The sequence below is a fragment of the Thalassophryne amazonica genome, chromosome 1, assembly GCF_902500255.1.
Source record: "Thalassophryne amazonica chromosome 1, fThaAma1.1, whole genome shotgun sequence".
Classification (NCBI taxonomy): Eukaryota; Metazoa; Chordata; class Actinopteri; order Batrachoidiformes; family Batrachoididae; genus Thalassophryne; species Thalassophryne amazonica.
The window spans coordinates 143,981,748-144,006,047 of record NC_047103.1 but is presented as its reverse complement, the minus strand read 5'-3'; positions in this window follow the sequence as shown (position 1 = coordinate 144,006,047).

Below are 24,300 nucleotides of genomic sequence, written 5' to 3'. Positions count from 1 at the left end.
CATGTGACGTCAGGGACCCTATGGCCTTGGCGGAGGTTTGCGCTGTCTGAGTGCTTCTACTTTGTTATGTAATTGTGTATGTAGGTAGTGTAGTACTTATTATTGTACCTGTCCTGGCTGTGGTCTCTGTGTTTGTAATGTGACACGTCATGTGCACTGAGCCATCATTTGTGTCTCTGGTCAGCAGCTGAGAGGCACCTCGCCATGCTGTGTGCATTTAGACGTGGCTGTCCGCCCGCATGTGTTCATGTCTGTACATACATTATGCAAGAGTGTCCCCCCGCTGCACGCCACATGTGTGGGGGGGGGGGGCGTGAAACACATACCCCACATGTATTTCAGGGGGGAGCGGGGTGCGCAACACATGCGCACACATGCGACACACATGCACCACATGTGTGTTGCTTTTGGCAATGCCACACTCGTGGGGACACAGAGAAATTTCACATCAAGCTCGAAAGTGATCGTCTGCTGACTGTTTTCATGCTGACAGCGTGAATGGCCACACATTTTCTAAGTGTCAGCAGTGTTAGATGTTCGTGTGTGTCACCTGAAATTTGGCCGACACCTGCCGTGGGAGGGATTGAATGGGCTCTCACAGGGCACTCTCTGTCTTTCAGCCACTGGTGTGCGTGAATAGTAGTAACTCCACATGTACAAGGCGTTTGAGGCAGCTCCAATTTTTCATGAATGACATGCAGTTCCTCCTTTGTACACCAGTCAGCTTAAATTGTGTTTTGTGTGAAATGGCCCTCATGGTTTTATGTTGATGAGGGACAGAAAATCCTTGCCGGGTGTTGCTGTATTTGCAGTCTTTCTGAAATTCATATGCAATTGCTGCCATGCAGTTGTTTCTTGGTCTAATTATAGCATACACTTGTGCCAGCTTGTATCAAAATCAAGGAGTTTATTCCAACCATTATGATAGAATGATTCAACCATTTGAGAAGTCAAGCTGCAGAAAAAAAGCAATATCGTGTCTCCTGAGAGCATTTTAAAAACTGCAGTTCCACTCCAGACTTTCAAAAAAAAAACAAAAAAAAAAAACAAATTAAGCACACTTCTGCTCACTGTTTTGTAATATTTATCTGCCTGCTTTTGCTCTAACAGCGAAATAAAGGAAGCATGAAATTGATTTATTAGTGAGGGGGTTTAGTTGTTGTGTACACTGACTTCATTGGCTTCTACCTTGCCTTCAGGAGCGCCCATCTACCACCACTAAGAGTGGATGTTTAAGTGACAGCTTGAATGTAATTTCAGCACCTGACAAACATGACTGTTTGAACAATCTCCAGCTAGGCCAAACAAATTAGCACCCGCTGTCAATTTATGACACCCCAGTTGAGTTGATGAGAAGCAATGCAATATGGATGTCAGGATGTATAACTCCTGTGTTGATGAATGTTTGCAGGTTCACTGCCTACAGTCAGAAAATATAAAGTGCTTTCAATGGCTTTATTATTATTCTTTTTGCCTCATTTAAATTCACAAGTGACAATTCAGATGAAAGGCATCAGAAAGCTGATGCAAACCTATGCACTCCACACCACCATATCAATGTTCAAGTAATTACACATAGTGTTTGTCTTTACTGGTGCTTTTTGACAATGTATTAATTCATATGACTTCAGTGTGATTTTCTTTTTTGAAGTCTTCCAAACAAATTATTCACATAGACATTGCTGATCAAAATATGCTTTGGATTCTTGGTTGCTGATATATACAAAAAAATAGTGCATTTTTATGATGTTTTCATTGACCTTGGCATGGGATCCTTGATCAGACTACTCCAAAATCTAATTAATCCATCTAGGCTTCTTAGTTGTTGAGCGATACAAAAAAATGCCATTTTTGGCCAGTATTTTCCTTGAAATGACCTCTGACTATACTGCTACAAAATCTAGTCACTTGTACATATCCATACAAGTAATATTCGCAACAAGTTCAAACGAAAATTGTCAAACCCTTTTTCGATCTGTCTTGTCCACATACACACACCAGTGAAAACACCTTGTTCACCTCTTCACTGACGTGAGTAAGGGCCTCTTCAAACATAACATGAAATTGGGAAAGAGAAGCAGAAACTGGCTGAAAATCCACTTACTGAATGTTGTTAGAAGGAAAGGTGATGTAACACAGTGGTAAACATACCACCGTCCCAGCTTTTTTGAAAAGTTTGTACATTAAATATATTGTCTTTGTGGTGTATTCAACTGAATATAGGTTGAAGAGGATTTGCAAATCATTGTATTCTGTTTTTATTTACATTTTACACAATGTCCCAACTTCATTGGAATTGGGGTTGTAGAATGCCACAAGGAAATGTCATAAAGGGCATTTGTTTTCTTGGCCCTTTGTCTCTGATGAAGTTCAATTTTAAAATAGCATCTTCTGTGTTTGTTACCTTAAACAGCAGTTGAATACATGGTCAAGTTGTTGATTACAACATAATATAATTCACCAGTTTGCTACAATGGATGGGAAATTAATTAAATGTCTGATATATATATATATATATATATATATATATATGCAGACTGCCTGATCTCCAAATGTCTGGATGGCCGGGCCGGAGCACTGTGTTCCTCACACGCACGTTCACATGAGTACACAACGTACATGTGCACGTGGCACATGTGTGCTCCATGCACACGTGTGGAGGCTGCAATTATCACTCAGCCATGTGTGTATGTGTGTGTGTAAAATGCTGCATGTGCCCCTAAGTGCGCGCACGGGGCGCACTCAACAGCTTCACTCAAAGTTTGCTGGCAGTTGGCCATGAAGTCCCTCAGACGGAGCGCCTTTCCAGGGAACGTTCTTTTTCTTCTTTGCCAACTTAAGGAGCACAACACAACTCTGGACACCGCGATGGTTAGATTATCACATGGAATTATTTTTTTTCTTTTGGGTGAGAGGATTTTCTTCACGTCCATATGTGCACTGTGAAACACTCCTGGACTGCAGTTGGAGGTGAGATTCATGTTTATTAATGGTGTAACGGCCTGGCACAAGTTCCATGTCATATCTCCTACAGAGTTAGAAGTTTATTTATTTATTACAGCGTGAGATCCGTTCAGTTGATGCATGCAATGACGCGTTACTGTGCATAACAGAGAGACGCAGCTGCCTGTGTTACATGCAGTTATGATGGAAACAATAGTTCACATTGTTTACATCAGCCATGGGAAGGAAGGGACAAATATCTGTACTGTAACTTCGACTGTGGGTATAACAGCCTGTTCAGATTTGTGGTGGAGTGCACGCAGTAGCGCATTGAGCTTTCGGTTTCATAGCCTTTGTTTACATTCACTGTACATGATAATAACTCATAATTATCATCGTGATGTTGCGTGCCACATACATTTCAACAGTTCCTTTGCGCTCCGGTGGGGGGGTATTATACATGACACGTGCATGCAGGTCATACTAGCAGGCTTTGCGATGCCAGATCCATCTCGAGGTTCTCTCGTATGTGCTCAAATCATTTCGGATCCCGTTGTTCCGCCATCGGAATATATAAATTGCGGTCAGATGGTCTTCAGACTGCATGTCGACTGCTGCCAGATAGGTGTCACATCTTGATGGTGCCCAGAGGGTTTTGAACATGTGCATCACACTGGGGGCCACCAGCCGATTTTGACCAATTGTGTCAACTTCCACAGATGATTCTTCAGAATATTTTGGAACTGAAATCCGGCACTTTTCCGATGTGCGCCGATTCATAATTCCAACACCATTCTGCGTGATTCTGGATATGTGTGACGGGGGTATTACATAACCACATGACACTCTTCCTTATCTATTTTTTTCTTCATGATTCCCTCCCAATTAGTTTTTTTAGGCTGTTTGTTGATGCAGACAAAATACATATTGAGTGATTGTGACTTTGATGCATTGCCTGGTGAAATCCTATTACAGCTTTTTTGCAGTCACTTGGGTGCTAACCTCAGCAGTTTGTGCTCAATTTTCAAAACACTCAAAATGGTCAGCACTTGTAACAGCCCAACCATGTGTTCAAAATTTTGCATTGTGCATTTATATCATTGAAGAAAACTTGCACATCTGACTCTGTGGATCAAATGACTCAACTATCATGAAATACTGCCGAAAGGCTACTTTATACCACCCACACACAAGATACCAGTAGCTTCACTGCTAAGTTGTTCTTTCAGTCCCCCATATCACTGCAAAAAAACAAAACAAAAAAAAAAACAAAACAATTGAAACATGTTTCAAAAATGTTCTTTTTTATGGTTCTAAACAATAGAGACAGTGAAATAATTGAACAAAATATATCAATGTTTGAAATACAATAGTAACAGGTTTATTTGAAGAATGGCAAAGAAACATAGCCATAAAAGTAAGTGAAACAAATCATTTTGATCAGCTGCTGTGTAAAAAGTAAACAGCTGTAAACAAAAACAGTACTGTAACATTGTTACACACCATTTGGATCAACCATTTCTGCTGGAGTTGGCCAGAGATTCTCACTGACATCAGAGTAGATAGTTTCCCTTGCCAGGCATTCTGGGAAATATTGCCTGGCATGATGAATCCAGGTCTGACATTGGTCTGCCATTATGGCAACTGTTTGTTGTGATTTGGCGCTATACAAGAAAAAAGTTGATTGATTGATTGATTGATTTCATCACATGCATCATCCTTGGCCTGTAAGAGGGTTCATAAGGGAAACGATCATAGACCTTCCACCTCCATGCAGAGAAGAATTTCTCTATTAGCTTGAGAAATGGAGAGTATGGAGGCAAACATAATTCTATGAACTGTGAATGGGCCTCGCCATGTGTGCACCACTTCAGTATGGTGAAACCGAAAATTGTTCCAAACTACCACATATGTGACTCCCTCAGATTGATAGAGCTGCTCTAGTTAATTTAAAAAATCATGACAAAGGGCTGAACTGTATGATCCCAGTACAGGTCTGCATGCCACCACAACATCCTCAGATATGGCGGCACACATACGAGGTCTGTTAGAAAAGTATTGGACCTTTTTATTTTTTGCAATAACCTTATGGATTTGAATCACGTGTGATTGCATCAGCCAAGCTTAAACCTTCGTGCGCATGCGTGAGTTTTTCATGCCTGTCAGTTGCATCATTCGCCTGTAAGCAGGCTTTGAGTGATCACTGGTCCTCCTCCCTCGTCAGATTTTCATTGTGAGGAAAATGTCTGAACGGCTGGAGCAGCGCTACATCAAATTTTTCCAGAAACTGTGAGAGACAGCCAGGTGGACACCATTCGGAAAATTCAGATGGCTTTCAGGGACGATTTTATGGGTATCACACAGATTAAGGAGTGTTACAGCCGGTTTAAAGATGGCACACTATGGTGGAGGGTGCGCCGCACTCTGAGTGGCGATCGACAGGCTGAAACGACAAGATCATTTCCAAACTGAATGCTGTGTTGATCCGGAACGTCGTCTGACTACCAGAGAAATGGCAGAAAAGGTGGACATAGCACTTTTCTGGCACATTCAACTGTTGAAGGAGATTTTGTCATGAAAACAGGAGTGGAGGAATTCGCCACGGAGCCGCTAATGGCGCGGAACGAAAGCACCTCCGTGTTGGTCTCACAGGACATGTTGTGACATGCCCAGCTCTTCGACAATTTCTTGGATACTCACTCGACTGAAAAGCCACCCAAAGCTGTCTGAATCTTCCGAATGGTGGAAGAGCTGGGCATGTCCCGTGAGACTTCCAACACGGAGGTGCTTTTGTTGTGCGCCATTATGCAGCTCCGTCCTGACGAGCGGTTTTTAAATCCAAAATCTCCTGTAACAGTGTAATGTGCCGAAAAAGTGCTATGTCCACCTCTCTTGTCATTTCTCTGGTAGTCAGACGACGTCCTGGATCAACACAGCCTTCACTTTGGAAATGATCTGGTCGTTTCAGCCTGTCGATGGCCGCTCAAAGAGCGGCGCGCCCTCAGCCACTGTGGGCTATCTTTAATCCAGTTGTAATGCTCCTTAATCTGTATGATCCCCATAAGATCTTCACCAAAAGCCATCTGAATTTTCCGAATGGTTTCCACCTGGCTGTCTCTCACAGTTTCTGAAAACATTTTGATGCAGCAAAGCGGCAGTCGCTCAGCCATTTTCCTGACAATGAAAATCCGCTGAGGGGGCTGGACCACTCCTCCCACAAAGCATGCTCACAGGCGAATGACGCAACCGACAGGCGTGAAAAAACTCACACATGCGCACGAAGGTTCAAGCTTGGCTGATGCAATCACACATGATTCAAATCCATATGGTTTTTGCAAAAAATAAAAAGGTCGGATAGTTTTCTAACAGACCTCGTAGTGATGTTCCCTCCACATTGTCCAGGTACCTGGATTGTTGCTCGCTGGCCAATCAAATTCCACCCTTTCCGCCTTGTTTTGGCCAGACTAAATCCTGCCTCATCTATGTAGAGGAATTTCTTGTAGTCCTCTCCAGCATTCAGCTTCATCACCCTCTATAAAGAAATTGAATGGAAATTATGCTATAGAATGTAGATTTAACCAATGTGAATTGTACATACTGCGACAAGACCGTTTCATCTGAATGCAGTTGCTTCAGCCTAGCTGTATTTCTATCAAAAGGCACCCAGGAAATCTGCTTTACAGACATCTGGTGCCTTTTGAGAATGCGGGCAATCGTCATCAGACGAATGGCTTCCACATTATAGAATACATCCACACTGTCGATGATGTGCTGCTGGATTTTGGTCAGGCATATATCATTCCTGGCTCAAACTAAATTGACCACAGCCAGCTCTTGCTGGACTGTCCCTGCCTCCCTATTTGGCTTCGTCTCAACATTGCAGGGAAAGCAAAGAATACATTGACACACAACACGTACTGCGTGGTACTGGTTCCCACTGCAGAACGTTCTGATGATCGAGGCCACCATGGATCTTCTTAGCTGCATTATGACAGTGGCCTCACTCATCATCATGCCCCCATTTGATAGCGTGATCCACAACTAAAAAAAAAAACTTGTCTATCTTGATGAGCTGTGTTGGGATTTGTATGTAAAGTTTTGAAAGTAAAGTTGTGCAAGGATGTCTGAGGGTAGTGTTGAAATGATTGCAATACATACATACATATATATATATATATATATATATATATATATATATATATATATATATATATATATATATATATTATATAAGAATTATGACATTTTGAGCATTTCAATTTAAAAATGATTGCCGTTTTTTACATATATCCCAAAATGATCAAAATTATTTTCTACCAATTCTAAAAGCTCCCTCTATTTATGTATTTTGTAACCAATGTATTATGCTACATATGCTTTAGTTTAATAGGAATTTAGTAGCATCAGTAGAAAAATCAAAGGGAAGTTGGCAGAGCCCTAAAAGCATGAAAATGTTATCAGCTGAATAAAAGGAACAAGAACTGGCAAAGCAAATGGAATCAATGAAAAACTCATGTCATTCAAAAATGGGGCCTCATGTACAAAGACTTGTGTGGATTTCCTACTGAAACATGGCGTACGCTAAAGCCCAGAAAATGGCTTACACACAAAAATATCCAGATGTATCAAAGTGTGCATACAGATGGATCTAAGCTCATTCCGTTTGTACATCCCACTGAATGTGGAATTGAGTGCACATGCAGACATACCAAACTCCCCCCTCTCCAGGCCCATATTTAAATATGCATATTCATGTAAACTGTCCCTGGGACGTGGGACTCCCTCTGTCCAATAATTATACATGAACACAGAAAATAAATTATACCGAGTGTGAGCTACAGATGACTGGACATGATGTGGAGACACACAGTAATAGTTTATTTGGTACCCTGTCAAGTGGAATAAACATGAAATGGAAATAAAGTTGGTGGGCGCACATGTCTGTGAGGCCGTCAATGCTGTGGGCTCAGAGCAGCACACACACACACACAAATTAAAACAAATGAGGTATGCTGCGTCTAACAGTGTATGACATTCACAACTGTACGCATGTGTTTTTTGACAGATACTGAACACAAGGGGCCTGTTCAGAAACTCTTCAGCCCCAGTTTCACGATCAAGCAAAACAACAACACATTAATAACAGCAAAAGTAACAAAAAACATATTTTAAAGCACACATGGCCAAATGTGCCTGCGCTGGTTTTCGCACAGAACAGTTACATGAGTGAGCTATATACTCACTAACCAGCCTCCCACTGTGCACTGTGCCAGCCCTTAGCCTGTTCCCAACCTAACCCAATGCATTTGTGCATCACATATAAATTGTACATTGATGGAATGAAATTGTTTCCTATTAACAAAGACAAATTCATCATGTGATGTGCCTTTGTAGTAATGTGTGTGGAGTCAATAGCGGCGATTACATGAGGGAAACTGGGTTTCACTGCAAATTGCACTTTAATGCTGGAATGTGATGTACCTGGATGTCACCCAGATGATTGTGTTACACACAGCTGGTGTGGCTCTTCTCAAGGTTAACAAGCACACTCCTGACTGATCAGCCAGCTCTCACTGGAATGCCCATGTTGCCAGGACGCCCAGCGTGGTCAGCACCTGTATGGGCACAGACAAGCCCTGGGTCTTCACAATATTGTTTTGTCTAGAACTCCAGTAACAGAGGACTTCATCCATATTACAGGCAATATTTACCCTTGCCAGGTAAAGGGGGAAAAAACCCCTCTGGTGTGCCGAACCCAGCCTTGACAAGACCCCAGTCATACCATCACAGGTCGGTTCCATTGCCTCCAATAAAGTTGTCCTGATCTAGGGCTGTCAGTCATAGACCTTCCACCACCACACAGAGAAAATTCCTCTATCGAATTCAGAAAGGGGATGTAAGGTGTAAAGAAAACCTTTAAAGTCTCTCTCACACCTTGACAATTTAGCCAGCATATGCTGACCTGATTAAAAAACACTGACATAAGTCCAATAAGTTAAGAGTAAGTTTTTTTTTGTTTGTTATTTTATAAGTAAAGAGCAAGTTGATGCACGTTGAAGCTCGTTGAAACACGTTGAAACACGTTGAAGCTCGCTGATGTACATTGTGATAAGCTGAGCTCCTCAAACAATTTTGAGCATGCTGAAATTTTTCAACGAGTATGCCGGACATCAGTTGTAGGTAAGTTATGTGATTGTTGGCAGATGTTTCTTGTAATTTACTCATCCATCCATTACTGCTGGTCACTGACTGGCTGAAAGCTGCGGTCCATATGCAGAACGACTGTTTCATTCACACACTGAAAAAATATAAAGTGTGATCTGTTCATTTCAGTCCAATTCACCATCACAGATGGACTTGAATCCACAAAAAGCTCCTGATTTTTGACCTCTGAAAATCCTTTAATTCCTGGCTGGAAGTGCAGTGTTTTAAAGCAAGTCCCTCTGTGTTTTTTTTTTTTCTGCTGCAGGGGCATGTCTCATGCTGGTGTCACACCCTACACACATGGAAGCGCTGGAATGATTTAAACTTTGCTCGCCGTCGCTGTGGTGTGATAATTAGATGACCTGATCAATCAATCAGGGTGATCATGCCTGATTACTGCGCTATTTAAATATTTAAACTGTCGTGGCTGTCGGTGATCACCACACCGACACATTACACTGACAGATCACATAGCACTTCATTCTGATCACACCTGATTGTGGTCTCCTGGCGCTTTAAAAGTTTAAATCATCACAGTGTTTCATTATTCGGGTCTGTGATGACCTGACCAGCGGATGATCAGACCTGATCAGGTCCACTGCTCAGGAAGCAGCCACTCGGCACTTTCAACATTTAAATAGACAGCACTCCATTCACTCATGGCAGTGTTAGCCAATCCACTCATCAGCATTCTGTACACAATGAAAATGGTCCACCAAGACAAAAATAAAAATAAAATAATGTTAAATTACTGTTTCTGCTAAATTTTGTTCCATAATTTTTAGTCTGCTAACTTTTTTTTTTTTTTTTTTTGCTGGCATAGTTAGTAAAGCTGAATGGTCAAAAACTTTGTAAACCCTGAAATCGTACGTTATTTCCTGTCTTATGTGTTTTGCAGCATTCAGGCAGCTGTGAGGAGCTGAGCTCAACACCACCCCAGCAGAAGGGGCCTGGCTGCGAGGCTGCTAAAAAAAAAAAAAAAAAAAAAAAAAAATTACATTCAACATACAGTGCCCCAGAAGTGTAGCAGGAGACAACAAAGCAAAGCAGTCTTCACTTATGGTTTGATTTATAAACCTAACCAATTCTGGACAGTTTATCAAATTAATGTCAACTTTTTACAAAGTGAAAAATATCACGTGTTTTAGTTTTAAAATAATGTGCTAATTCTGAAGGTTTGAGCATTAGCAGCACACAGATGCCAAAAGGCATTATGGGAAAATGAGCCTCCACTCATCACTGATTGGTTGGTTTGTTTGGTTTATTATTATTTGTAAAAACCAACACACAAGTTACTGTAACACGTGTTTGTTTTTACAAATAAATGTGTATCTGTAAATATGTCTTTTTTATTTGTTAAAAAAGGCATTTGAAAAACTGAAAATTCTGTTTAAGTGTGATTCAACACAGAAGGCAGTGTGAATAGCATCCAACTATCACAGGGTCGCTATTTGTTGCGCTGAATCACACTTAACAAACAGAATGTTCAGTTTTGCAAATACATTGTTTATATTGGGTTTGTGATCACCTGTGATTTTACCCAGAAGTGTTGGCGATGCTTAAACTCAAAACTGGCTTGTCAGTAGCTGACAGTGTACTGGAGTCAGTACTAAAAGTTAGCGGTTAGCTGTACCTTCCACAAATTTTTTAGTAGGTTATCAGTTTAGCGTTTATCAAATTAAAATTTTTGGTTAGCTGTGCCCACCACTGCTTTTCGCCAAGGATGGTCACAGGCTGCTGCTGTTAAGGGCTGTTTTTTAGCATTTTAATTACAAAGATGTGGAACAGTTTGGCTTATTGTGTGGTTAATTCTCCCAACGCATCATCTAATGCAGTGGTGTGTGGTTAATTCTCCCAAAGGATCATCTAATGCAGTGGTGTCTAAAGTATTCCAGAAAGGGCCGAGAGGGTGCAGGTTTTCTTTGCAGCCACTGACTCCAGCAGGTGATTTCACTGATGAACTCATCCCATCTGCTCAAAGTGATGTTAATCACTGAAATCGCCTGCTGGAGTCAGTGGCTGCAAAGAAAACCTGCACCCTCTTGGCCCTTTCTGGAATACTTTAGACACCACTGATCTGAGTTTACACCGGTATTTGCTTCTGTGAAAATACTCGTATGTTATGTAACTTTGGATGTAAGCAGTGTTAACATGTTCAGCAGCTATCAGTAGCTTCATGACATTAGGTTGTTAATCCACAGTTACTGAGGAAATGAGCAGGAAATACCGACACAAATGCAAAACTGTTATGAAAACCACCTCTCGGCACCCAAAATGATGATGTTGTGGAAACTGCAGTAGCTGAAAGAAGGAGCAACAATTTCCCATTTTGACAATGCTTCAGCGTACCACTTTATTTTCTCAGTTTTTCCACACAATTCACAGACCTTTTATTACAGCTCGGTTCCGCCTGTTATCCTCATGAGTTCTGACATGAAAAATACCACAGGAGGTCAAGTCAATTTTTCATATGCACAGCAGGAATACACACTGCCAGTCAACTGCTCAAGGGCCGCCATAGGAAACAGCAACATCTGAAACAGCCTGTTGTATGCATTGCAGGAATACACATTAACAATTGCCCATGCAGGGGCAGAGACAGGAAAATAATATGCACAACTTGGTGTATTAATACCAGCAGAACTGAGGGCACACTCTGCCCAGTGGTGGTGACACTTTGGTATGCGCTTTGCACATCTGCACATTTTGCCACATATCAAAAAGGAAACGCACTTGGTATGGTGAATTATCTCCATTACATTTTGAATGTCCGCTACAATGTTATGAACTCCTGAACTGAGGTTATCCTATTAGCTGAGCTTGCCTGTAAGATGCAGCTATTGGTAGGTTGAAGAGAGTAGGTCATTAATCCATGATTACTGAGCAAATAAGAGGGCAATCATGTTTAATGCCGAAAAACAAGCAAAACCATTAGGAGAATCACCAGTCTCCTACCAAAATATGATGTAACAAGAGAAATCCAGAATCCAATCTGGATCCGGATCAGTCCTCCATGCCGTAATATCGGTGGTGCAAATTTGGTGAGAATCCATTAAGCTTTTTTTTTCTTTCACCTAATCCTTCAAAACCTATATACTGTGAAATTTTGATGCAGAATTCAAATCCAGATCCAGATCACCTCCAGAAGTTAATGGAGTCTCCTTTGGCCTAATATCTATCTATGGGGAATTTTTTGTCAAAATCCGTGCAGTAGTTTTGACGTAATCCTGCCGACAGACAGACAGATAAATAAGTGAATGTAGATGATTTTATTACATCCTTGGTGGACGCATTAAACACCTGCAATGAGGTGTTGTCGGTGTTGAGGGATCATTTTTCCCGCCCACATCATGCACTGTGACAGCCACACTCCACCTCTTTACACATATATGGGCGAGCCACTCACCCATGCTCCACCTTTTTATTCATATATGGGCTGTGGACGTATGCACACATACACACACTCACTCGGACACACGCAAACACATACACACACACACGAAGAATTACACATTAGGTAGTCTATATGTGGGTGATTCTTTAACTACGGGCACTATTGGCCTTGTAAATGTAATTTCCACCACACCATTGCCTTACAATATAAAGCGCCTTGGGGCAACTGTTTGTTGTGATTTGGTGCTATATACATGTGCTCTGATGTCACTGTTTATCTCCATAGAAACTACCCAAACAATCTTTCATACAAACTGTTTAAAGGGACATTACAGTGTTGTGGTGGAAATTACGGCAATAGTGTGGGACAACTACATTTTGTTTTAAAAAAATCACAACAGTTGTATGACACTGAATACCCCAATTATGTTTTGATTATTTTACTGATATTTTATTCAGAGATATTTTAAAACATTAGAAAAAACGTTTCTTTACCATTCATTTTTATCATTGAAGATCAAAAGTCTGGGTGTGGGACAAGCACAAAACAGCAATATTTGCATATAATGATGCTGAAAAAAGGTGAAAAAGTCATCATAGACTACTAGAACAAATTTCTTAACACACTTTCATTGTAAAGATAACTATAAAAGTGTGAAATTTACCCTTTTTTCTGTTTTTCATACAATATGATCAAAGGACATAATAAGTGCCCGTAGTCTAAGAATCATCCATGTAGGATGAGTAAGTTCCTTTGGCTTCTCCATTTTTATTTTTTTGGCTCACAGTCATCACTGTGAATCAAATATGGATCTGCATGCTGATTTTGCATAATAATAAGATATAAAAAATAAAAAAGGAAATAATGGTAGCCTCCTCATCCCACCAACAACTGAAATTGTAATTTTAGTATTGTGCATTTCTGGTATTTCCTCTCTTAAATTGGTAACTCAAGTTGGTAATTCTGCGCCAAATGTATTCCTGCAGCCGGAGATCATAACTGGTCACCTGGAACACCTGCTGCTGGGTGGGCTTTGGGAGTCCAGGTGTCAACCAGATGACCTCTGACCTCCTTTGGGTGAATCTTAGTCATTCAAGACCTAAATAACCACTCAGGTGCCTGAAAGCCTGTGAGCATAAACATCTTCATCAGCGAGGAAGGATTTGTTCCCCATTTTTGCTGACTGTTAAATGTTTCATTTCCCACATGAAAGGACTGGAGCTGAAATCCGGTCTGTTACATAAGCAGATCTTTGATTTATTTTTTTATTATTATTTATTTATTTATTTTACTGCAGAATATTAATTTGCCCACCGATCAAAGGAGTACAGAACTAAATGTCTCCTAGTCAGACTCAGTAACTTGTTAGATAACATATATATTTTTCTTTTGACTGATACGCAGGTCAACGTGTATGTAAAAAGGAATAAACTACACCAACTGTGGCGTTGAAATGCAGTGACTAATAAAATATTCAACATGAGAGCACTCATTCACCCATAAAGAAGCAAACAAACAAATAAACAAATAAATAAACAATGACTTATTTTGATGATTTAGCCTGCTTGTACAACCCCAATTCCAGTGAAGTTGTTTAAAATGTAAATAAAAACAGAATACAATGATTTGCAAATCCTCTTCAACCTATATTCAACTGAATACACCACAAAGACAAGATATTTAATGTTGAAACTGATAAACTTGATTGTTTTTGTGCAAATATTTGCTCATTTTGAAATGGATGCTTGCAACACGTTTCAAAAAAGCTGGGCCAGTGGTATGTTTACCACTGTGTTACATCACCTTTCCTTCTAACAACACTCAATAAGGGTTTGGGAACTGAGGACACTAATGATTGGGTGTAAAAGAAGCATACCCAAAAGTCTCAGCCGTTCACAAGCAAAGATGGGGCAAACAACTGCATGAAAAAATAGTCCAACAATTTAAGAACAATGCTTCTCAACATTCAATTACAAGGAATTTAGGGATTCCATCATCTACAGTCCATAATATAATCAGAAAATTCAGAGAATCTGGAGAACTTTCTCCATGTAAGCGGCAGGACCGAAAACCAACCTTCGATCCCTCAGGCAGTGCTGTATTAAAAACCAACATCACTGTGTAAAGGATCTTACCACGTGGGCTCAGGAACACTTCAGAAAATGATTGTCAGTTAACACAGTTCGTCGCTACATCTCCAAGTACAAGTTAAAACTCAAGCATGCAAAGTGAAAGCCACACATCAATCAATCAATCAATCAATCTTGGCTACAGTGGGAAGGAAAAACTCCCTTTTAACAGGAAGAAACCTCCAGCAGAACCAGGCTCAGGGAGGGGCAGTCTTCTGCTGGGACTGGTTGGGGCTGAGGGAGAGAACCAGGAAAAAGACATGCTGTGGAGGGGAGCAGAGATCGATCACTAATGATTAAATGCAGAGTGGTGCATACAGAGCAAAAAGAGAAAGAAACAGTGCATCATGGGAACCCCCCAGCAGTCTACGTCTATAGCAGCATAACTAAGGGATGGTTCAGGGTCACCTGATCCAGCCCTAACTATAAGCTTTAGCAAAAAGGAAAGTTTTAAGCCTAATCTTAAAAGTAGAGAGGGTGTCTGTCTCCCTGATCTGAATTGGGAGCTGGTTCCACAGGAGAGGAGCCTGAAAGCTGAAGGCTCTGCCTCCCATTCTACTCTTACAAACCCTAGGAACTACAAGTAAGCCTGCAGTCTGAGAGCGAAGCGCTCTATTGGGGTGATATGGTACTACAAGGTCCCTAAGATAAGATGGGACCTGATTATTCAAAACCTTATAAGTAAGAAGAAGAATTTTAAATTCTATTCTAGAATTAACAGGAAGCCAATGAAGAGAGGCCAATATGGGTGAGATATGCTCTCTCCTTCTAGTCCCCGTCAGTACTCTAGCTGCAGCATTTTGAATTAACTGAAGGCTTTTTAGGGAACTTTTAGGACAACCTGATAATAATGAATTACAATAGTCCAGCCTAGAGGAAATAAATGCATGAATTAGTTTTTCAGCATCACTCTGAGACAAGACCTTTCTGATTTTAGAGATATTGCGTAAATGCAAAAAAGCAGTCCTACATATTTGTTTAATATGCGCTTTGAATGACATATCCTGATCAAAAATGACTCCAAGATTTCTCACAGTATTACTAGAGGTCAGGGTAATGCCATCCAGAGTAAGGATCTGGTTAGACACCATGTTTCTAAGATTTGTGGGGCCAAGTACAATAACTTCAGTTTTATCTGAGTTTAAAAGCAGGAAATTAGAGGTCATCCATGTCTTTATGTCTGTAAGACAATCCTGCAGTTTAGCTAATTGGTGTGTGTCCTCTGGCTTCATGGATAGATAAAGCTGGGTATCATCTGCGTAACAATGAAAATTTAAGCAATACCGTCTAATAATACTGCCTAAGGGAAGCATGTATAAAGTGAATAAAATTGGTCCTAGCACAGAACCTTGTGGAACTCCATAATTAACTTTAGTCTGTGAAGAAGATTCCCCATTTACATGAACAAACTGTAATCTATTAGACAAATATGATTCAAACCACTGCAGTGCAGTGCCTTTAATACCTATGGCATGCTCTAATCGCTGTAATAAAATTTTATGGTCAACAGTATCAAAAGCAGCACTGAGGTCTAACAGAACAAGCACAGAGATGAGTCCACTGTCCGAGGCCATAAGAAGATCATTTGTAACCTTCACTAATGCTGTTTCTGTACTATGATGAATTCTAAAACCTGACTGAAACTCTTCAAATAGACCATTCCTCTGCAGATGATCAGTTAGCTGTTTTACAACTACCCTTTCAAGAATTTTTGAGAGAAAAGGAAGGTTGGAGATTGGCCTATAATTAGCTAAGATAGCTGGGTCAAGTGATGGCTTTTTAAGTAATGGTTTAATTACTGCCACCTTAAAAGCCTGTGGTACATAGCCAACTAACAAAGATAGATTGATCATATTTAAGATCGAAGCATTAAATAATGGTAGGGCTTCCTTGAGCAGCCTGGTAGGAATGGGGTCTAATAAACATGTTGATGGTTTGGATGAAGTAACTAATGAAAATAACTCAGACAGAACAATCGGAGAGAAAGAGTCTAACCAAATACCGGCATCACTGAAAGCAGCCAAAGATAACGATACGTCTTTGGGATGGTTATGAGTCATTTTTTCTCTAATAGTTAAAATTTTGTTAGCAAAGAAAGTCATGAAGTCATTACTAGTTAAAGTTAATGGAATACTCAGCTCAATAGAGCTCTGACTCTTTGTCAGCCTGGCTACAGTGCTGAAAAGAAACCTGGGGTTGTTCTTATTTTCTTCAATTAGTGATGAGTAGAAAGATGTCCTAGCTTTACGGAGGGCTTTTTTATAGAGCAACAGACTCTTTTTCCAGGCTAAGTGAAGATCTTCTAAATTAGTGAGACGCCATTTCCTCTCCAACTTACGGGTTATCTGCTTTAAGCTACGAGTTTGTGAGTTATACCACGGAGTCAGACACTTCTGATTTAAAGCTCTCTTTTTCAGAGGAGCTACAGCATCCAAAGTTGTCTTCAATGAGGATGTAAAACTATTGACGAGATACTCTATCTCCCTTACAGAGTTTAGGTAGCTACTCTGCACTGTGTTGGTATATGGCATTAGAGAACATAAAGAAGGAATCATATCCTTAAACCTAGTTACAGCGCTTTCTGAAAGACTTCTAGTGTAATGAAAGTTATTCCCCACTGCTGGGTAGTCCATCAGAGTAAATGTAAATGTTATTAAGAAATGATCAGACAGAAGGGAGTTTTCAGGGAATACTGTTAAGTCTTCTATTTCCATACCATAAGTCAGAACAAGATCTAAGATATGATTAAAGTGGTGGGTGGACTCATTTACATTTTGAGCAAAGCCAATAGAGTCTAATAATAGATTAAATGCAGTGTTGAGGCTGTCATTCTCAGCATCTGTGTGGATGTTAAAATCGCCCACTATAATTATCTTATCTGAGCTAAGCACTAAGTCAGACAAAAGGTCTGAAAATTCACAGAGAAACTCACAGTAACGACCAGGTGGACGATAGATAATAACAAATAAAACTGGTTTTTGGGACTTCCAATTTGGATGGACACGACTAAGAGACAAGCTTTCAAATGAATTAAAGCTCTGTCTGGGTTTTTGATTAATTAATAAGCTGGAATGGAAGATTGCTGCTAATCCTCCGCCTCGGCCCGTGCTACGAGCATTCTGACAGTTAGTGTGACTCGGGGGTGTTGACTCATTTAAACTAACATATTCATCCTGCTGTAACCAGGTTTCTGTTAGGCAGAATAAATCAATATGTTGATCAATTATTATATCATTTACCAACAGGGACTTAGAAGAGAGAGACCTAATGTTTAATAGACCACATTTAACTGTTTTAGTCTGTGGTGCAGTTGAAGGTGCTATATTATTTTTTCTTTTTGAATTTTTATGCTTAAATAGATTTTTGCTGGTTATTGGTAGTCTGGGAGCAGGCACCGTCTCTACGGGGATGGGGTAATGAGGGGATGGCAGGGGGAGAGAAGCTGCAGAGAGGTGTGTAAGACTACAACTCTGCTTCCTGGTCCCAACCCTGGATAGTCACGGTTTGGAGGATTTAAGAAAATTGGCCAGACTTCTAGAAATGAGAGCTGCTCCATCCAAAGTGGAATGGATGCCGTCTCTCCTAACAAGACCAGGTTTTCCCCAGAAGCTTTGCCAATTATCTATGAAGCCCACCTCATTTTTTGGACACCACTCAGACAGCCAGCAATTCAAGGAGAACATGCGGCTAAACATGTCACTCCCGGTCCGATTGGGGAGGGGCCCAGAGAAAACTACAGAGTCCGACATTGTTTTTGCAAAGTTACACACCGATTTAATGTTAATTTTAGTGACCTCCGATTGGCGTAACCGGGTGTCATTACTGCCGACGTGAATTACAATCTTATCCAAATTTACGCTTAGCCTTAGCCAGCAGTTTCAAATTTCCTTCAATGTCGCCTGCTCTGGCCCCCGGAAGACAATTGACTATGGTTGCTGGTGTCGCTAACTTCACATTTCTCAAAACAGAGTCGCCAATAACCAGAGTTTGATCCTCGGCGGGTGTGTCGTCGAGTGGGGAAAAACGGTTAGAGATGTGAACGGGTTGGCGGTGTACACGGGGCTTCTGTTTAGGGCTACGCTTCCTCCTCACAGTCACCCAGTCAGCCTGCTTTCCCGGCTGCTCGGGATCTGCCAGGGGGGAACTAACGGCGGCTAAGCTACCTTGGTCCGCACCGACTACAGGGGCCTGGCTAGCTGTAGAATTTTCCAAGGTGCGGAGCCGAGTCTCCAATTCGCCCAGCCTGGCCTCCAAAGCTACGAATAAGCTACACTTATTACAAGTACCGTTACTGCTAAAGGAGGCCGAGGAATAACTAAACATTTCACACCCAGAGCAGAAAAGTGCGGGAGAGACAGGAGAAGCCGCCATGCTAAATCGGCTAAGAGCTAGTAGCTACGCTAAGCTAGCGGATTCCTAAAAACACGCAAAGTGAATAATGTGTAAATAATTAGAACATCCAGAAATGCCCCCGCCAAGCCACATTCTGCCAGTGTTACAACAGCATGGCTTTGTAGTAAAAGAGTGCGGGTACTAGACTGGCCTGCCTGCAGGCATCCATTTCAAAATGAGCAAATATTTACACAAAAACAATAAAGTTTATCAGTTTGAACATTAAATATCTTGTCGTTGTGGTGTATTCAATTGAATATAGATTAAAGAGGATTTGCAAATCATTGTATTCAGTTTTTATTTATATTTTACACAATGTCCCAACTTCATTGGAATTGGAGTTGTAAGAAAAAAATCGGTTTGCTTTTTTTTTTTTTTTTTTTGTCAAAGACCCATTATTATTCCTGATTGCTTTTGCTCGATCAGAGGTTTGCAGCGTGGAAGGACATGGCCCAGGCATGTGTCACACAGATTAACTGAATCAGCTCACTAAAGTAGTTCAAATCCTTTTGAGATGCGAAACCAGCAGGGTAGCTGTGAGCAAACAGCCGTCTGTGCCTCATGGTCACAGCAGAGAATGCTAATACACAATTTGGGGGTGTGTCAAACAATATTTTGGGTTCTTTTGCATTCCTTTTTATCGGGTGTAAAAATGATGTGTTTTTTTCAGAAATGCAGACATTTAAGAGACAAAATATGGGTAAATTTCAGAAGTAAAAACTATTTATTTGGCAGGATAAAAATAAACACTTCCAGACCGCATTAGTGACTGCTGAGCTGATCTTATGATGAACACAAAATAACTTGAAAGCAGAGAGGGTGGTTGGGGGATTGGGTAAAAGATTGGGGAGTTTACTCGCCTCAAAGCTTTGATACAAAGAATCCATGCTGGCACGAATTGTCTCATGATCCTCATACAGGTTTTATGATCGCTTCGCCTGATGCACCATCCTCAGGGCTTTCCTTGGTTTCAATTCCTGCACCAGCTCTTACATAATTTGCAGTGATTGCACGCACACAGGCAAAGATTACCTCCTGTAACATGTTCTGACATGATTTTCTCTGAAAAACAGAATGTTTTTGCTGCATATTAGGAATAGCACCTTACCAGCCAGCCTCTTTGTAATGTTGTTTTTATGTTGAGATGAATAATTTATTGAGTAAGCATTTACAAGTTTAAAAGTGTGAGCCACACCTGAAGAGTCAACAGTGAGAAATACAAAAGCAAAGAACTGGGAAGAATAGTGCTGTGATTGCAAAAAGGATAAAAGTCTCATGTCTTGCAACTTCACAAACACAAGATTCAACTAGAGCACCACGCTGACAAAGCGCAAACCTCCGCCAACACTAGTTTTCAATTCCACAAATTTTTAACTTGGCAAAAAAAAAAAAATCAAGGTCAAACTTCTGTTTGAAGTGCCTTTTCATAAGCTAAATTAGGTGTGATCAAATGTCAGGAGTATGTATGTAGTTCATGCACTTGAATTGAAGGTTTTGTTGTTTTTTGTTTTTTTTTGGTGTTTTCAGGTTTTTCTTTTAATTTTTACTGTTTCTGAATTCTTTTTCATCTACCTTTCACAGACCATTGATTTGCTCTGCTATGCACAATTTGTCATTACTTTTTGGCACTTGGTTTCTGACTAATCACTTGAAGGTAGACAAACAGTTGTAAAATTGGAACCTCCATCCAATATTGGTGGTGTAGGTAAATCCATAAAATACAAATTTGAGTGATTGAGGCACTTTTGATTGAGATATAATGCAAAATGTACACCAAATGGGCTTTTGAATATTAAATTCAAATGTCCACAAAATCCACAACCCCGTTTAGATCTGGAATAAGCTTTGTCAAGCGATAGTGAGTGCTAGTCTGCAACTAACTTTCATATATGAGAGTGATTGGGGCACATTTTATTAAGAGATAATACTGTATGCTGTACATGAAATGGCATTTCAATTGCCACAAAATCTGTAATCTGGATAAGATCTTGTTCAACCTTTGTCAATCAAGGATACCATCCTACATAACATTGTCATATATTAAAGAATTTTGATCTTTTTGAACATAGTTATGATTTTTAAATATGTGTTAAATGTTATGGATAGGGAATTTCCAAGATTTTTCCTGACTTTGACCTATGTCCTTGAAAACTGAATCAGTTCTTGCCTATCAGGATATGAATCATTTGTAAAAATTTCATAATGATATATGGGGAAATTGTGGGTCCCAGGTTATTCACCATAAACAAATAAACAGGGGTAAAACCAGAGGTAATTATAAAATATTCAGGGAATAACCCTGTTGTGTCTCATGATTTGCAAATGTTCATTCTGGTTATACGGTTGCAAAGTGACCTTTAAAAAGGAAAAAAGAGTTTTAAAACAGATATTTGCGACTGTATATCAGCATGAACGTCTGCAAATCATCAGACACAAGGGTTTATTCCCATTCTAATCAAATTCCATCATTGCACAGTTTATTTTTCTGTAGGTAATTTGGTCGGCGAGGCTTACCGTGAGGCAGTGTCGCTCCAACAGCGGTCAGGGTGCGGAGTAATCCATCAAATGTCAAAATCCATCAAATGTGAAACGGTAATTCTGTATCAGAATCCACATCAATACTTTTGTATGGTAGCGTAAATTCACCCATTTCGTCGGCGCCGGCAACTTTCTCTCGCTCTCAGCTAACAGTACTAACAGCAAGCCGCGTGCACAGCTGGTGTTCTGTTGAATTGTGCATCTTGTCGCATAAATCACCAGGTCCGCGTCCCGACAATATTGCACACGCAGTTGTGCAGAGAGCTGGCCTGTCGACAGGAATGACATCTTGTCAGAACGCCGGTCAGGGCACGGAGTAATACATCCAAATGTGAAATGGTTGAATATTTTGCCACCGTTACTCCAACATTATAAGGTCTGAAATCTCACACAATTAACCAATTAGATTTGCAGAAAAAAAGATGTAATTGGATTAGAATTTATAATCAAATATGGTTGAGAATGTGTTAACCATCTTCCACAATTTTGGACTGTGCATGTTGAAATTGCCCTCATGCATGTAACAGACAGAGCAAGACCTCACGATGTGCAAATGACACACATTGTGTTGGGTTTCTCAAATGAAGAAAGGCTCTGCCTGTTTATGTCATAGCAAATGTCACTATCATAAACATAATGATGCTAGGATAGATCTAAACTATCCTTCAAGGCATCAGGGGGAACAATATATACAATAAATAAATGAATAAATAACTTACGAGTTGTGTTTTCCCTTCTTAAAAAAAAAAAAAAAAAAAATCCAGGAAACTCTTTTTCTGTCATGGGATGATTTATGTTAGCTTAGCATGATAACATTGTGTACTGATAGTAGATGTGTAACAATGCATTATGAATTATGATAATTATATGATGAATGCTGTATCAAACAGAATTTTATCATGATGCCCACAAAAATCAACAACTGCACAGAAAAATAAGCTGACCTGTTCATAAATGATCATAAATGATTTAGAAAATATACAAACTGAAAACAGATGACATCAAGAATTACAATTTGTTTATGAGGATAATTCCATTTTCCATGTCCTCTACCTATTTATTCCAATTATGGGTCATGGAGAGACTGGACACTATCCCAGCAGTCCTAGGACTAGAGACAGGATATTCTCTGGCCAGGAAGTGAATCTATCGCAAGGCCCTACAGAACTTTTTTTTTAATGTTTTAAACATTCACCACAGATTGCTTTAGTCAGAACTAATATGAATGATGTAATTATGTATTGGATCATTACACCCTCCAACTGTGATGATGGAGACTAAACCCCATGGATGCTAGTGGCCAAGTGCCTATCAGCAGCAGTCAGTAAAATATCAATGGCCAGCATTTTCTCATTACTAATGTCAATAAAGGTTTAATTACCTTAGCATTTGGCGTTTTTGCAAAAACAACTAGAGGTGTTGCATGTGAGAATTGAGGTATTGGTTTTCTAGCTCTACTTGAGAAAATGGCAATGTACCAACAGAGCTGTAGTGCAGCCATAGTATGCATGGGTATACTATAGTTTCCAATTGCAACAAGACATCATGTCAATAATTAGGTAAACACATTCAGAGTCTGTTGTGGTAACAACAATGTTTAGTGGAAATGCCGTTTGCAGTTGGCACTTGAAGACAAAAAACACAGTGCTAATTGGGCTCAGTAAACAAATATGTCTCAGTGTGCTCCGTTGTCAGCATTATACAGAGCACAGCAACAGCTTTTCCAAATGATTTCTAAACTGGCAGTGATAGCATGCATTTCAGTAAAGCTGTAACACCATGCAGTTTATTATACAGCTGTGGGCTTTGTGTGGATTCACAACGTTCTATGATTAAATTGCACAACAGTGTACAAGTAACTGGATTACGTCTTGTCACATGTAAACTATGTGGATTGTGTCCATGATCTGATGTATTTCTGAGGAAAAATATATTGTTGTTTAATACTGCAGGTTACGAGTGAGCTGACATGGTAAAAAAAAAAAAAAGAAAAATGGATGACATGAAATAGGGTACATAAAAGAAGTTTTGATAGTTGACAGGCTTAGTTTCAGGGTTTCACTATTTTTGCCAACAGAAGAGGATGGCAGAATCATTCATCAGCAGCTGATTTGAGACCTGGTAGTCGTGACAAATGCCATAGCAAACTACAGCAAGTGGTGATATTCAAATTGTGAGTCAGACGCAGTTTGCTGAAGCTCTCTTGTTAAATTCTGCGATATGACTTATTTTTAGACTTTACCTTGCAGCTTTTGTGCTTCAATTCAACAATACTTTCTCTTTTCCAGATCTCAACTTGAATGATCTTTCTTAGACCAGTGTACTGGTCACTCATGTGTGTGACCAGCCCTAAAACCTGAGCTGCACAATATAGGCTCCTTTATTATTCAAAGTGTCATATTTTTTTTTTTTTTATACATATATACTTTGCTTTCTATCTTCTCCTTTATTAGCATGCCAGTAAGTGCATATGTATGTAAGTAAAAAGCTAAATTTTGAAATGGCCAATTGTTAATTTCAAACAAAAAAATCTAGAAATATTTATTGAAGAAGCGAGCATGTTACAATACCAGACTTATGTGAACATGTTACAATAACAAGCTTATCTGTTGTAATGAAGGGTCACTTTTAAAAGTAAAGGTTGGTGCAAATCAATGTATATATTGTCTAGTTTTTCATGCTTAGGGATCTTATTTGCAA